The sequence below is a fragment of the Dipodomys spectabilis genome, unplaced genomic scaffold (assembly GCF_019054845.1).
Source record: "Dipodomys spectabilis isolate Male_0828 unplaced genomic scaffold, ASM1905484v1 ptg000174l, whole genome shotgun sequence".
NCBI lineage: Eukaryota > Metazoa > Chordata > Mammalia > Rodentia > Heteromyidae > Dipodomys > Dipodomys spectabilis.
The window spans coordinates 8758359-8776210 of NW_024870851.1; positions in this window are offsets into that span (position 1 = coordinate 8758359).

A 17852-nucleotide genomic window follows, 5' to 3' on the forward strand; every position below is an offset into this window, starting at 1 on the left:
TGAGTAGCTAGGATTACAGGCGTGAGCCACCAGCGCCCGGCTTGTTGTTTTTTTTTAATTTGAAAAGGGAGTTAATATTTTGAGCTCTAAGTATATATTAGATATGAGGCCCTTGTCTGATACACAGCTAGTAAAAATCTTCTCCCAATCTGTGGGCTTTCTGTTTGTCTTGCTTGCTCTATCCTTTGCCATGCAGAAGCTCTTCAGTTTGATGCAGTCCTATTTATCTAGACCTATTTATCTATTTTCTTTGATTTGTTGTGATTATCAATCTTTACTTAGAAAGTTTCACCCCTAGGTCTAGTGTTTCCCCTAATCCCTTCCTGTAATATTTTCGAAGTATCTGGCCTTACATTGAGATCTTTGATCCATTTACATTTGATTCTGGTGCAGTTTCCTGCACGTTGATAGCGAACGTTGCCAACACCAACTTCTGTTTTTGGCTCCCTTGTCAAATATTAGGAGCCTATATGTTTGTGGGCTTATTTCTGGGTCTTCTATTCTGTTCCATTGGTCCCCAGGCCTATTTTTGTGCCAGTACCAAGCTGTTTTTTTTTAATGGCTTAGTAATAAAGCTTGAAGTTTGCTATTGATATTCCTTTAGCACTGTACTTCCTGCTAAGAATTGTTTTTGCTATTCTGGGTCTTTTATTATTCCATATGAATTTTTGGGTTGACTTCTATATTTCTTTGAAGAAAGTTTGGATATTGATGGGTAATGCATTGAATATGCATATTGCATGGGCACTATTGCCATTTTGCAATGTTAATTCTTTCCATTCAGGAGAATGGGAGGCTTTTCAACTTCTTTAACGTGACTCAATTTCTTTTTTCAGAATTTAAAATTTTTCACAGTAGACAACCTTCACAAAGTTGGTTAATTCCTAGGTGTCTTTTTGTTGTTGTTGTTAGTTTGAGCTATTAAAAATGGAGTTGCTTTCCTGATTTCAGATTAGCTCTTCTCATTGTTGGCATACAGGAGAGCTACTGATTTTTGTGAGTTGATCTTATACCTGCTACTTTGTCAAAGGTTTAGATTAGCTCAAGTAGCTTGAGTGAGGAATCTATAGGGATCTTTAAATACAGGCTCATGTAATCTACAAAGAGGGATATTTAGCCTCTTCTTCTTACTTCTTCTTTCCCTATTTGGATCTCCTTTATGTTTGGCTCTTACCTTATTGTACTTGTTAGGAATTCAAGCACTGTGTTGAAGAGGAGTGGAGAGAGTGAGTATCCTTGTGTCATTCCTGATTTTAGAGGGAATGTTTTCAACTTTTCCCTATTAATCATAATGCTGGCTTGTAGGCTTATCACAGACAGCCTTTATATTGAGAAATGTTCCATGGATTCCTAGTTTCTCCAGAGTTTTTAATCATACAAGGGTGTTGAGTCTTATCAATACTTTTTCTATATTTGTTGAGATGATCATTCTTGTTCTTGCTGCTCTTGATATTTTGAATTACATTAATTAACTTGTGGATCTTGAACCAGCTTAGCAACTCTGGAATGAATTCAACTGGATCATAGTGTATGATTTTTTGGTTAGCTGTTGAATTCTGTTGGCCAGAATTTTATTAAGAAATTTTGCATCAATGTTCATCAAAGAGATAGGTCTATAATTCTTTCTTTTTTAATATATATATATGTATATATAATTGTAAAGATACTATATAGAGGAGTTACAGTTACATGAGTAAGGTAATGAGTACATTTCCTATCGAGCATTGTTACCCCCTCCTTTGTTTTTCCCCCACCATCCCACCCCACCACCTCAATTCCTCCCTCTCCCCCCCAAAGTTGTGAAGTTCATTTTCAACATAGTGTCCTGTACATCACATTGTTATAATGGGTCAACCTGTATCCTTATTTCAACATTTTGTTATTTCCTTTCCCCTCCCCAAATTATAAAAATGTATATACAAGATGCAGGGCACTGGAATCAAATACAGTGAAAACAGGGGTTATATCATGGGGAAAGAACATACAAAAGAAACAAAAAAATCACATCGTACATTATACGTACATTAACAACAGCAGTAACAAAAATATAAAACCTCTTGTGCCCCTATCTTGGGGTTCATTTCGCTTAGTATCATCTTATATGGTAATATGTACATAGCTTTTGACCTTTTCTGCTTGTCCTAGACATATATTAGTTATTGCAGATAAAGGAAACCATGGGACCTATGTTTCTTTGAACCTAGCTTAGTTCACTTAATATAATTTTTCCAAGTTTTCCATTTCCTAACAAATGGGGCAGTGTCATTCTTTCTGAAGAGGCATAGAATTCATATACATCTATATCTATAGATATAGATATATATATAACATTTTCTTGATCCATTCATCCACAGTGGGGCATCTAGGTTGGTTCCATATCTTAGTTATGGTGAATAATGCTACAATAAACATAGCTGGGATGGTAGTTTTAGTATGGCCTTGTGTGTGATCATTTGGGTAAATGCCCAAAAGTGGGATTGCTGGGTTATAGAGGAGCTCGGTGTAGCCTTTTGAGGAATCTCCATATTCCTTTCCAGAGTGGCTGAACAAGTTTACACTATAGTTCTCTTTCTTTGATGGGACCCTATCTGTTTTGCAGATGATTGTTACTCTGGCTTCATAAAATGAGTTTGCTAGTGATCTTTCCATTTTTATTTCATTGAAGAGTTTGAAGAGTACGGGAGTGAGTTTTTCTTTGAAGGTCTCATAGAATTCAGCTGTGAATCTGTCAAGTCCTGAGCTTTTCTTGGCTAGGTGATCCTTTATTGTCATTTCAATGTTATTACTTGCTATGGGTCTATCTAGTTGGCTTAAATCTTCTTGGTTCAGTTTGGGTATAGGAATGCTTCCATTTCTCCCAGATTCTCAAATTTATTGGCATAAAGGTTTGTAAAAACATTGCCTAATAATCTGAATCTTGTATATATTTCTGTTGTGATGTTCTCTTTTCATCTTTTTTTTATTTTTTTGTCAGTCATGGGTCTTGAACTCTGGGCCTGGGCACTGTCCCTCAGCTCTTCAGCTCAAGGATAGCACCCTTCTACTTGAATTGCAGCACCACTTCCTGTTTTCTGGTGGTTAATTGGAGATAAGGTTCTCACAGACATTCCTGCCCCGCCTGGCTTTGAACGGAGATTCTCAGATCTCAGTCTCCTGAGTAGCTAAGATTATAGGCATGAGCCATCAGCACCGGCTTAATTTTATTCTTCTTGTGTGTTCTCTCCTTTCTCTCTCTCTCTGTCTCTCTCTGTCTCTCTGTCCTCTGTCTCTGTCTCTGTCTCTGTCTCTCTCTCTGTCTCTCTGTCTCTCTCTGTCTCTCTCTCTCTCTCTCTCAGTAGCTAGGATTACAGGAGTGAGTCACCAGCACCTGGCTTAATTTCTGTCTCTCTGTCTCTGTCTCTCTCTATTTCTCTCTGTCTCTCTGTCTCTGTCTCTGTCTGTCTGTCTCTCTCATTCTCTCTCTCTCTCTCTCTCTCTCTCTCTCTCTCTCTTTCTCTCCCTCTCTCTTTCTAGCTACTCCTGAGGCATGAACTCTAGGCCAGGGGGCTACCTCTCTGCTTCTTTTACTCAAGGCCAGAGCACTACCACATGGCCACAGCATCACTTCTGGTTTATTGAAGATAAAAGTCTCATGGACTTTCCTGTTTTACTAGTTTCAAACTACACTCCTCAGATCTCAGTCTCTTGAGTAGCTAAGATAACAGCCATTAGCCACAGGTCCTGGCTCCTGTTGTGATTTTAATGCATAACATTGATTAATTTATATGTGTAAACACCTCTAAATTTTTCTTCTCGATTACAGAAAACCAGTTTTAATCTTAGAAGCTTATTAGTTGTTAACTGGTTTATCCAGTCATCCTCTGTCTCTCATAATTGAATCTATACTTTAATTTTCTCAAAGGCACTATCTTCTTATGTCTACATACTACATGTGGCCCCCTTGCTTAGTGTTAGTTGAATTCTCAGTGTTGAGAATAATACTTGAAAAGAGAGCCTGCAGAAAGAGCACACAGCATAACCTAAAGGTAATGCATTAGAGAAAGTTCTGGGTGCTGACATAAAATAAGTCTACGGTGATACAAATAGTTGGAAGGTGAAAGAAAGTTGGGAAAATAATGGTTAGTATATATCACACTTTTCCAGTAAGTTCATCAATAGAGTTCTATAGAAAAAACCTGTCAAGAGAGCCCAAGAACATTTTCTTTTTAAGAACCCCTAAGAATATATGAGGGAAGGAACTATACAGCTTCTGGGTGCAGAAGGAAAGGAAAAACTGAGTGAGGGAAGGCGTGACAGTGTCCAAAAAGAAATGTACTTACTCCTTACCTAGTTATGTAACTGTAACTGCTCTGTATATCACCTTCATAATAGCAATTAAAACATTTTTAAAAGAGCTCCTTCGAAGTACTACAAACATTTTGTGCTTGTGAATGAAATATGGACTATGGTTGTGTAGAGAAGAGTAGATGTTCTGTGTCTTTTATCTATATCACTTCAGTGGCATGTTTTAGAAAGAGATAACAAATATCACTCCAAATGACAATTGGGAAATCATTTTCTGTCCATTAAATATTAATATTGATGTTTAAGTAATACAAATAGTAGACATTGTTATAAAACAGTAAACCAAAGGCTTATCCATTACAATATCCTGTATATCTTTAAACTGCTGTTTCCTCAGTAGTGGTGTATAGACAATCAAAAAGGACCCTATATTCCTATAAAAATCCTTTATGGTGCCATAATTTACCAATTCATCTTAAATCATGTCTCGTATTTTTTCATAATTTCAGAATTCATTACACACGTAATGAATTCACAATACATTCTACAATATAATAATATGGGTTATTTTCAGTTTTCCCTCCTTAAAGGCTTTTAGTATTATGGGATCTGTTGGTCAAATCTTTTCTTATGGTATTTATAAGTAATTTTAGAGGCACTGATCATTTTGTTTTAACTTTCTCAATTAACTAGGGACCTGAAGTTCTAGTTTATCTCTGCATGAAAATAACAACATAGATTTAACAACCCAATTGTTCTAAAATGTCCTATGGATTATTTCTTGTTGGGATGAAGATCAAATGTCAGAAAGTTCTGAGAGGAAGAGTTTGTTTCAACATTTTTCTTGCTCAGTAACAGAAAACCAAGTTGCAAAGGGACTTCTGTAAGGTGGAACAAAAATTGTCACAAAAAGCACCTGGATATAAAATGCAAAGCTTATAGCTTTACAAATTTATAAAAATTTACAAAACTTCCCAGCTGGCATTGCCTATGGTGATATTATTTTCATATTTTAAAAAAAATTTGTTTTGCTTTTGTCTATATTTGGAAGAGAATGCCAATAATTAAACTTAGGACCTAATGTATGCTAAGCAAGCTTGTATCAGTGAGCTACATACCCAGCTAATTTCTAGATATTTTAGAGACAACCGAAAAGGAATAATCCAGGAAAGAAAGAATTAATAAATTAGTTTCATTTGCATTAAAAATTTCAGTTCCTCAAAAGAAAATGTCATCAGAATAAGGACATCGGCCACAGATGAAAGAAATATTTGCAAAGAGGAACATTTGATAAAATGCTGTTATATAAAATACACAAACTCTTAAAACACAATGACAAAACAATTTAATTAAAAAATAGAGCAAACTCATTGACACCTCACCAAAGATATTGTGACTGCAAATTAACATATGAAAAGATATGACATATTATATTTCATGTTAGCCTGTTAAATTACCAACAGTAGGTACTACACAGCTATTATACACCTATTAGAAGAGAGAAAAATCTAAGCCATTGACAATACCAAGAACTCTTGGGAACAAGAAAGATCTGACCGTGTGAGAGAAGATAAAATTGGATGCTTCTTATGGAGTTAAACATATCTTTCCACCCCATCCAGCTACAATGCTCTTCACTAAAGAGTTGAAATCCTATGTCAACTCACAGATCTTCACAGAAATCCTTATCGAAAATTTACATGTAATTGCCAAAGCTCAGAAGGAACCAAGCTTTCTTCAAGTGCTGGGGCAGGGAAGGGAAGGGAAGCCACAGAAAGACACAAGAAAACCTAAGTAAAATATTATTAAGTTTAAGAAGCCAATATGAAAAGGTTACATATCCTTACTGTCCCAATTATAGAACATCTGGATTAAGCAAATTATGGAGATATGAAAAAAATCATCTTTGCAAAGGGTTAGGGGAACAAGTGGTGTGCAGAAGATTTTAAGGATGGTGAAATCTACTCTGAGAACATAATGTTGGATACATGTCACTATACCTTGTAAGTCCACAGAATGTACATCAAGAACGAACACTACTCTGCACTAAGGGCTTCAGATGATACTTATGTGACCATGTAGGTTCATCAGTTTTTAACAAGTGTGCTGCACTGGTAAGGTATGTTGATGATGGGAGAAGGCTACTCGTGTCTGGGGCCACGAGGTATGTGGAAAATATCCATATCACCCTCTCAATTTTGCTGTGAACCTACAACCACACTGAAACACAAAGGTGCAAAATCTGAGAACATAGAATTGTTGGCATCTAATCACAAAGGCTGTCATTCCTATTACAATCCAGCTCTTCTTCCTGTATCTACAGCCAGAGAAGAGATGAATGACTTGTCCAGCAAATGGTATTGAGAATCATTCCCAAGAGACTCACTTCATTTCCCAGAGAAGAGGCCCAGAAAAGAAAAGATTTCTTCCTTCACTAAAGAATCTTAGAATTCAAGGAAGTAAAAACAGGGTGAATCTCAGAAGCTCTGAAAGCAGTAAGGAAAGGAAGGCTCTGGGGCTTCAAATCTTCTGGGGTTTACCTCAAAGTATCATTTCTATGACAGAAATGGAAGTAAATAACAATGCAGCTGCTAATACCTATTAGTAGTGCTCACCCTTTCACAAGGGTTCCACTCGACCTAAGGCTTAGTTTGGAAATCTTTGCAGCCCAGGGCTGTGCAGATATCTTCTCTCCATGAAAATCTTCAGTTTCTCTCTGAGGAAGATAATTCAATCCTGTTTCCATTGCTGGTCCTCTCAGACTGCCATAAAACACACACACACACACACACACACACACACACACACACACACACACACACACACGCACACCACATCCCATGCAGAATGATAAAGAATTCATGTTTGCTTCTACCTAGTTTAGAAATTCAGTGCCTGTATGGCTGATTTTGCATTCCCAAATTGGAGATTCATTCATTTCTTCCCTACTGTTCCTTCCAACTAACAACAATCTGACACTTAATCCACCTCTGATGCCTTGCCTGCCTGGAAAACAACCAGCAGACTGAGAGGGAGGGAGGGAGGGAGGGAGGGAAGGAAGGAAGGAAGGAAGGAAGGAAGGAAGGAAGGAAGGAAGGAAGGAAGGAAGGAAGGAGAGAATGGAAAAATGAAAAAGGGAGGGGAAGGGAATGAAAGGAAAGGAAGGAAGGAAAGGAAAGGAAAAGAAAAGAAAAGAAAAAAAAGGAAAGGATCTCGAAAGTCACCAACCCAATCTAGAAAAGTAAGCAATTCCTAGCTCCAATTCCCAGAGCCTAGGACCTAGGAGACAAATGGCTAGGAAACATTGTCTGGCTCCGTGACCCTCCCAAGCCCTTTGCCAAAGGTCTGCGTCTGCCTGCTCTTCTGCCCCGGAGATTTTCTCGGGCTTTGCCACCAAGCCAGTGACTTCTCGGAAACATTAGCAGATTCTGCTGAGCCGGGAGGGAGGAAGGGGATGGTGGGGGCGGGGTAACACAAGGTAAAGATTCTTCTAGTTGTTGGGTATCCAGGCGCTCATGCACGCACGCGTGCTATAGGATGAGGTGGCCTTCTCCGGGAGGTTTTGTGACCCCCCCACCCACCCTTCTTTGCTTTCAAGAGTTGCCCCCCACCGCCCCACAGGCTGATCTCTGCCCTGCGCCTCCCAGCGAGGTTGGAGGGAGGGGGCGAAGGGTGTGGAGCTGGGCGTTGAGCAGGGCGGAGTGGAAGAGAAAAGAGAGGCGCAGCTGCAGGCGGAGGGCGGGGTTGCCTCGTCCCTGGGCGCGCCTGGGAAGGAGGGGCGCTCTCTGGTGCAGGCTCTCTCCAGTGCTCGAACTGAGGCTGTCTGATTTCCAGTTCCTCCCTCTCCGTTGGTTGGGGCTGGGCTAGCCAGGGTAGTAGTAACGGTAGTAGCTGGAGCCCTCTGAGCAACAGGATCCCAAAGAAAGAAGGAAGGAGCGTCGGAGTAGCGAGAGAGGGAGGCTTCCCGCAGCCGCGCGCTGCCCTCCCCTGGACCAGATCCGGCAGGTGCACTTGCTGGGCATGATCGGCGGGCCAGGGCGCAGGTAAAGTGTCTTTTCTCTTGCTGCGTTTGTGCGGTGGGGAAGGGAAGCTGCGGGCCTCCAGAGCCAGTCGGTGCCTCAGTGCCACACCCACCTGTGTCCATTCTTACCTAATTGGTTTTGTTCATCGGGTCTCACGCCACCTGGGGAAAGCTGGGCGCGGGTGGTCTGCGCCATTGGTGGAAGAGCTCAGAAGGCAACGATTTCCCTAGCGAGGATGCTTCTTGGCGAGTTTTGATCATGTGGGCTCGATGCCAGGTTTTGAAACTGTGAAAAGGAAAGGTGGCAACACCGAAAGATTTATTGTCTTTGTTTCGGTCTGTCTGACTCTAGCTGAGTTGCTAAATGGGTTTCTGGACCAGGGTCCACTCCTATTGCTTTAGCAGTGAAAGCAAACGCGGCGCTGCGATCCTGATAGCCAGGCTGAGCGCGCGGGGTCTGCTGAGCCGCCCTACCTGTGGGAGATGCGGGAAGCGCCACCCCCAGAAGAGCACACCAGACGCAAATAATGGGGAGACCAGCTCAGCCCCGAGTTCTCCTCGCAGGATGTTTTCTTCCATCCAGTAGGCTCTTCCTAGTGAAATTCGGATGGGATTTCGAATCATTTTAACTTTTGATGCACTCACTTCAACCTCAACTCGCATGTACTTTTAGGGAGGAGAAACTAGATATTTTCGTTCCTTAAAGACAACAGATCAATGCAAAACTGTCATTCTAAAAACAATAGTGAAAGTTTTCGTGATTATAGTAAGACTTTTACACGTCACCATCGTGTTTTCAGGGAAAGTTTTAATATTTTTATCTTGTAAATTTTATCCCCTTTGGAGCCATCTTCTGAATGAGAAGCTTAAGAGGATTTGTAAAAATCCCAATTCAATAGTATTAAAGCAATACCAGCGTTTAAACAAAGATTGTTGTTTGTTTGTTTTCAGTTACTAAGTGGTCTATGGTTGGGAGGTTTAATTCTTTCCAGAAAGTGATGATCTTTTTCTATTTTTTTGAAGAGAAGAAAGATACTTTTATTTCAGTTATGGTAATCTATAAGCTCATCATTTATGTGCAATCTGCAAATCAAATAAATAAGTTGCCTGTTTTATTAAGAAATCTTCCAATTCTGCTCACACTATTTTTAAAGACAAAATTAACTTTCTTAGAATTTATGGTAAGTAGTATTAACCTATTATTCAAACGTGAATTTTATCTGATTCCTATCTATGGAACTCTAATGGCTGTTGACTCACTCAAAACAAAATTCTAGATAAAATATGGCATTTGGTATGAGGATATGCCAGTTACTAGGCGACTGACAATAATTTTGCCTAAGATACCTTTCAAAAACTTGTGTTTCCAGGGAGAATTCCCTTTAGAAGCAAGCCCATTTTAGTAAGTTAGGCATGGGATATAATGACATTATCTGCAGAGGTTGGATATATAGCATCCAGTGATTCCTGTGGTACAGAGCTGGTCACAAAGGATCTCTAACATTTCCACAGAATAAAGCTGAGTCAGGTTTGGCTCTCTGCCAAAAGCATCCTTGAGTCTCTTTAGTCCCAAGGGTCCTTGGGTAATCATGGGAGGCTTCCTGTGGTAATGCAAACACACATTTGCTACCTGTTGCTGGGGAGAGTTTTGGCAGCAAAGAAAAATTGAGAAATTCAGAGGAGTGATCAGTGGATTCTTTTTAAAAAATATTTTTATTGTAAAGATTTTTTGTTGTAGATTGTTTTATTGTAAAGATGCTGTAAAGAAGGGTTACAGTTACACGAGTAAGGTAGAGTAAATTTCCTACCTAGCATTGTTTCCCCCTCCTTTGTTTTTCCCCAACTATCCCTTCCCTCCTAATCTCCCCAACTCCTCCCTCCTCCACCTCCCAAGTTGTAAAGTTCCTTTTCAACATAGTGTCCTATAGATCTCATTGTTACAATGGGTCAACCTGTATTCTTGCTTCAGCATTTTCTAATTTCCCTTCCCCTCCCCAAATTAGAAAAAAAATGTATAAAGAAGATGCAGGGCACTAGAATCAAATACAGTGACAACAGGAATTATACCAATAGAGGGAAGAACATGCAAATGAAACAAAAAAAAATCACATAGTACATTAAACACAACAGCAACAAAGAACTAAAGCTCTTATGTCCATATCTTGGGACTCATTTCACCTAATATCATTTCATATGGTCATATGTACATAGCTTTTGATCTTTTCTGCTTGTCTGTTAAGATTATCCTAGACATATACTAGTTATTGCAAATAAGGGAAACCATGGGACCTATGTTTCTTTGGGTCTGGCTTACTTCACTTAATATATTTTTTTTCCAAGTCTTTCCATTTCCTAAAAAATGGGGTGGTGTCATTCTTTCTGAAGAGGCATAGAATTCCATATCTCTATCTCTATATCTATCTATCTATCTATCTATCTATCTATCTATCTATCTATCTATCTATCTCTCTATCTATCTATCTATATCACATTTTCTTGATCCATTCACCTACTGAGGGACATCTGGGTTGGTTCCAGGTCTTAGCTATGTTGAATAATGCTGTGATAAACAGTTGTGCTGGTAGCTTTAGTGTACCCTTGTTTGTGATCCTGTAGGTAAATGCCCAGAAGTGGGGATTGCTGGGTCATAGGGAAGCTCTATTTGTAGTCTTTTGAGGAACCGCCATACTGCTTAGTGGGTTCTCAACTTTTGTAATACATCTTGTTCATTTTTGCCCTGGCAAGGGAAAGGCAAAATTCTACATCTCCACAATAAAGTAATACAAATTTACTTACTGAATTCCTATTTGTATTAGATATGGAGGATGTTTTTGGTACTTTTCTAAAATAGGTCATTACATACAGGCAGCTAAAATTTATGAATGTGATATTGACACTTGATGTCATATGCTAATAATTTATGATTTTCCTCAAAATTCTTCCCCAGATCTTGATAATCTGAAAAAGTGACCCCACCAAGTGTATGTCAATTTTGATTGCTTTCTTTGGTCCCATGTCTCCATTTAATTCCTATCTTGCCCACATAATGTGTATCAATGTTCTCTGCTAGCTGTACCTCTCTTTGATCATTCTTCTCCAATGTGTTTTTCTACCCTTTTTCTACATCTATACAGCAAATTAGTTCACATCATCATGATAATTTATCTAGAATCCTACTACAACCTTCACATTAGATTCTCCACTTTCACAACTTACTATAGTAAGTCCCCAGTCAAATCATTCCTATAATTTGTTCCTCATTGAATCAATACTATCATGCCTTCCCTTAACCATTCATTAGCTTGTGACTGCATTAGAAAAAAAGATAACACAGAAACATAAATGTTGATCCATGAAAACAAAAAAAAAAATCCTTCTTTATCATACACTTTACCATCTGTCCTTTTTCTCCAACCTCAGTAGAATCCATGTTTCTCTCATACATGTGCTCTTTCCCACACTGGTCTTTTACTCTGTGGAACACGTGAAGCCATACATACCCAAAGGACTTTCTCAAAATGCTGTACCCAATGCCTGTCCTGTTCCCTTGAACGCTATATAGCTAGCTTCTTCTACTGTAGATCTCAAATGAAAAAAACTCTCTCATCTTAGAGAGCCCATTGTAGATCATCTATCAAAAGTAGATTGTCTCTTTTTAATCGCAATCTAGGTACCTTGTTTCCTTCATAATGTTTATTACATCAAGTAGATATTTTGCAGATTTTCATGCCCAATGCTCCAATGGATTAATATATTTTAAGGAAAATTGAAGGCATAAACTAGTATGATTTCAGTATGAGTGACTCCTAATTTATAAGGATGGAATTTTTTTCTACTTATATCTTTAAGAATTGGAAAGACAGTTAAATCACTAAATTCTGAGTTTTAATGAATGTAAACACTTGAGTGATCCCAGTTGATTGGAATCTGGAGAAATAAGCCAGAGTCTTAGGTTGAAGATCATATGCCTTTAGTTAGTGTTTTGCAAGGACAAATTAACCCACAGATGTTCACTAAGGAAGGCTTAAAGAGGTGGTTTATCCCTATTTTCAAAATGGAGTTTCCTTCAAAATTTATACTGTTTGATGACAGTGATACATCCATACTGGATTTTAACACATAGAAACATACAGAGTGACACTGTGCATGGCAAAAGCCTCTCTGTCTACTTTTTGTTCTCACTTCTTTAATTTTCAAGTCTGTAAAAGTCATAAGCAAGCAAGTAGTTTTGCTGTTAATATTTGGTTGAAAATTTAGCTCTCAGTTGAGTGACCAGCTTGGCTTAATGATCATTGTAATCTAGCAAATGGCCAACCAGTTTGCAGGTTTGTTTGGTTTTCTATTTTCCTTTTAACAAAATACATAGCCTTTTTTGGCTCACTGTTATATCACTTTTAAAATCCACAATATTCCTTTTTCTGCATGGAAGAAACAATGAATGACAGCATATGTTATGTATAATAAATTGTTATTTTAAAGAGAGAGAGGAAAGTTCTACTCTCCCAGTGTGGCTAGAAAGATATAAAATAATTTATTTCTATACATAATACCAACTCAAATTCATCTGTGGTAGACTTACACTTCCTGGCATTGCTCAGGGCTTTCCCTCTTCCTTCCCCTTTATCATGGTCTGGCATTTGTCCTTACCGCCCATAAAGGGCTTTAATTGTCCAAGCTTCACTCCTCTTCTAGCTGCCAAGAATTGATGGCTTTCTCTGTTGTCTAAAGCTTTTTCTTTCCAGTAACACAAAGGAAAAGATAAGAAAATCTTCAGTGAAAAATTTCACTTTGTAGACTGGCAAGACACCAAAACTGTTCTTTCATATTTCACAAAAATGTGCTACCTACATTCTCTGGCTGATATAAAATTATTTTTATAAAATCATGTGAAATCTGTTTCATTTTAAGTTCATCTTCTCCAGTGCTCACCTAACTTTACAGAGATCTGGAGGTGCCAAAAAGTTTTGTGTAAAAAAACAAAACAAAACAAAACAGTTAATTTGTTGTAAAATGGAGGACCATCTTTAGTTCGTACACAGATATACTCCAGCAAAGTACAGAAGCTACTGTGTGCCAACTTTACAAACTGCTGGTGATAATGTATGAAATCATTTAATCTTTCAGTGTAAAACATGATTGTCTAATTTTCACTAGAAAAAAAATGCTCATTTTACACATTGACTCATGGGAGTTGCATTTGTGATAAACAAAAATTGAGATTTAAGTGGAAATTTGAAGAGATTCTATTCATAAAATTGTTTAGGGGCTACTTTAGAGTTTGAGTCAGCTAGCTTTCTGGTTTAAGGTTATCAATATGTTATTTTGACTTGACTTCACTGCCAATAGAGTATTTTATTTGCTTTACTACAAGGCTAAAAAGATTTTTTAAAAAGGTCCTTCTCGAGGTAAGTAAGAAGTGAAGGAATGAGCATGTTAGTGAAAACGACACATGTATAAAATGTCAAGGTAGAGAAGAAACAGAGGCTACCTTTATACATATGGGATCTTGGTATTAGATGGACAAGTAGAAAAAGCAATGTGACCTTGTGAATGTTAAGAAAAGAAGACCATGTTTATTTTAATCATTTTAATGTGTAGAAATTAAGAATTTGAACATTCTGAGTTAAGGAATATAAATATTTATAGTACCATAAATATAATTAAATGGAGCTGGGAAGGTGGCTCAGTGGTAGAGTGTTTGCCTCGCATGCATGAGGCCCTGGGTTCGATTCCTCAGCACCACATAAGCAGAAAAAGCTAGAAGTGGCACTGTGGCTCAAGTGGTAGAGTACCAGCCTTGAGCTGAAGAGCTGAGGGACAGAGCCAAGGCCCAGAGTTCAGGCCCCATGACCAACAAAAAAAGTTAATTGTCAATTAAGTTTTTTATTTATAATTTAAATAATTTAGACAAGTAATTTAAGACTTTCCTCAAACATTTTGAAAAGCTTATTTAAAGCTTATTATCCTTACAATAAGTTTCAATGAAATGATTTTTTTTCTGCCTTAAATACTCTGCTTTGAGTGGGATAGAAATTCCATGTGAAGCTGCCTTCCTCCCTGAATTGTGTGATAAACCTAGACCTGTTATGTTGATGATGAGTCGGTAGCTTGTCCAGGAGATAGCTTGTTTGCTAGACAGTGGGATATCCACTCACACCTGAGAGGATGGCTGTTATCAAAGTAAAAGAAAGTAAGAATAGAAGATATATGCAGAGGGGAATAAAGTGTTTAGCCACGGTTGAAGACATAATCCTAGTTATTCAGGAAGCTGTGACTGATGACTGAGGTTCAAAGAAGGGCAGACAAATTTTTAGAAGTGATAGATAAGTTTAAAGTTTAAAGAATGTTATGATATTATTAATGTATGCACAAATGTGTCCAAATTAATTAGATTACATAAATTAAATGTATACCTTTCATATAATAATTTTGAATATCAATTATGAATATGCACAATAAGCCTATTAAAAGGAAAGAGGCCATATCTTGTTCAAAAGACCATCTTCCATTGAGGTCTTATATGCCATTCTTTCTCATAGATAAAGCTGAACTTTGTTTAGCTTATGTCGTTGATAGGTGGTTTATAGTGGTGATTTGTATTTTATACGGAGGAGAAGAACACTTCTGCTTTGACTTGACTCATCCATTCTGGGAGACAGTATTTATCCTTCTTTGTACAAATGAGCCAAAATAATTTAATACCTACTTAGTCTGGTGCCTTAAAAAAGTTGAATTTGAAGTAATTTTCTAAAAATAAAGGTGGCTTAAGGGTTTGCTTAAGGGTGGACTGCTATTTAAGCATGTTTGGTACACATCTGTGGTACTTGGGAGTGGAGATAAAAGGATTAAGGTTTGAGGTGAGTTTTGTTCTATGTTCCTCAAGGCCTATCTAAAAATAAAAGAAAAAAGGGACTAAGTGGCATGATTTAAGTAGTTACAGCCCTTAAGAGTACTGAGTTCAATCCCTAGTACTGTAAAGGGAGAAAAAGAAAGAAAAAATAAACCAGTAGATAAGAGTGAAAGAAAAATAATCTAAAAGTATAAATTGGTCTGTTTGGGGCTGACAATCAATCATGCAGCCCCATCTTGTTGGCCTCCAAATTGTGCAGGTCAGAAGTTGGCATGCAAGCTGGTATAGGAGCCATTGAGGTTTCTGAGAGGGAAGCCTTAGCAGAGGCCTCGGCAGTGGTGAGGGGGTGTGGAATCTCCAGAGGCTCTGCCTTACGATCCTCACCATTCATTTGCTTTCTGGAATTTAAGATAATCCTCTTCCCCCCAGGATTTATTCCCCCTCCTTCTCTATTCTCCTTCTTCTTTCCTTCTAGAAATTTGCACGTTTGCCCTTTGGTATATTCCTATCATAGCCACAGAAGATACAGCCATGAACAAAACATGGAAGTTCCATGAGACTTTTGAAATGGAGATAATAAATGTTCACCACTCCCTATGATTATACTGTAAGAAACTGTGTGAAGGAAACAGGGCAGGAGAGAAAGAGGAGGCACTACTTAATAATGGAGGGTAGGGCTAAGAACATGCTTGAGGAACAATACATGAGCAGACACATAAAGGAGATGAGGAAATGAGAGAGTGCGCTGAACTACTTGAGAATCATTAACATCCCAGGAGCCTCGGCGGCTGAGACCTCATAGGGCATATTGGATGTGTTTGCAGAGTATCAGGAAAGCTAGGTTGGCTGAATCTCAGAGAGCAAGGTTGATAGCAACAGAAGATGAAGGTCTTTTCTTAATTGTATAGATTACTAGCCCTGTCTAGAACTCTTTATGATAAGCCAATGATACAATGTCCAGCACAGGACTCACTTTGGGAAGGTGTGAGTGTGTCTCAACTGGATCTCCTTCTGGACACTGGTAACACACAGACAGAGTAGCTGTACCCCCTCAGTAAGATCACACCCTGTAATTCTCACATGAAATACTCTTTTGTCTTTTTTTTGGTGACTTGTATGTAAGTGTTTTTATTTTCTTCCCGTCTGCAGTGGATTTGACTTCTTGAGTGAACTTAGTACCATTTGATTTAATGAGGGCTAATTAGACAAAGGGCAAAATTGCGAGTCTCTTTAATGGTTTAAATTCTGGAAACTAAAACAGTAATGAGAGTACAGTAATAGTGTCCATACTTAAAAAAATAAGGTTTATATCTATTTAACAGATGTAGAGGTCTATGTCCCAGCAAATATAAACCAGGAAAAACATGCTATCTCCTCCATGGTGATCTGCTGTTAACTGCTTATCCTACTGATTCATTCTTCCTTACAAATTTCAGGAAATGCTCATGGATTAAAAAACTTGAAATCCAATAATATAACATGAACATTATCACTTTAACCACTTTTACATATGCAAATCAAAGGTATTCCATTGTTGTAAAGAAATACTTTCCAGCCGTCTTCAGAGTGTTTCCCAACCCAAATTCGGCACATGTAAGGCAATAACTCCTTTAGTACCTAGCAACCACCATTCTATTTTCTTTCTGTCTGAATTTTATTTTCCTAGGTACCTCCTTTTAGTGAAATCATATATGCTTGTCCATTTACATTTGGTTTATGTCACTTAGTGTAGTGTTTTCAAAGTTCATCTCTGTTGTGGCATGTCTCAGAATTTTATTCCCTTTTAAGAATGTATAATGGCCTATTGTACCTCTATGCCACATTCTCTTTATTAATTCATCTTATAACAAACATTTAAATTGCTTTTACCACTAGTCTCTTGTGAATAATCCTGTCACAAACATTTGTATATAAGCATCTGTGTAAGAACTTGCTTTATATACTTTTGGTTATACCCACAGAAGTTTCTGAATCATATGATAATACTTGGCTTAATATTCTGAGGAACCATCAGACTCATTCCATATTATACACATTCCGTATCACATATTGCATATTTTGCATCGCAATCAGCAATGCACAAGGCTTCCAATTTCTACTTGTGCTCTCTAAAATTTACATCCTCTTTTGACAATACCCTTTCTACTATGCATCTCATGGTTTGTTTTTTTTTCCCTAATGCTTAGTGATCTTGAGTGGCTTTCCATGTACTTGAAGGCATAAATTTTTGGGGGGGTTAGTGGTATATCTGTTTAGGTCTTTGCTCATTTTTAATCCATGTAGGTATCTTGTTTAGCTGTAGGACTCCTTTAATACTTACACGAATCTTTTATCAGATAACATTTGTCAATATTCTTATTCTCTGAGTTACCTTTTTGCTAACAGGAATTGAGATACACAGGATTGATAAATAACTTATTTTTCTTTTCTTGCCTGGAATTTTGGTGTCATATCTGAAAAATTGTCATCACATTCAATATATTTTCTTCTTAGAGTTTTATAAGTTTTAGCACTATGTATGTAATTATGGGATATGAGTTATGAAAATTTCCTAAAGATATTACATACTCTGAGGCTTTCTGATTTCCCTTCAGTCACTGTTTCCACAGTTTGGTATTTGATCTCAATGTGTCTAAATCTGAACATTTACCTTTTCTTTGGATGGTCCTGTTCTTTTTTGTCTTGTTATAATGGGGA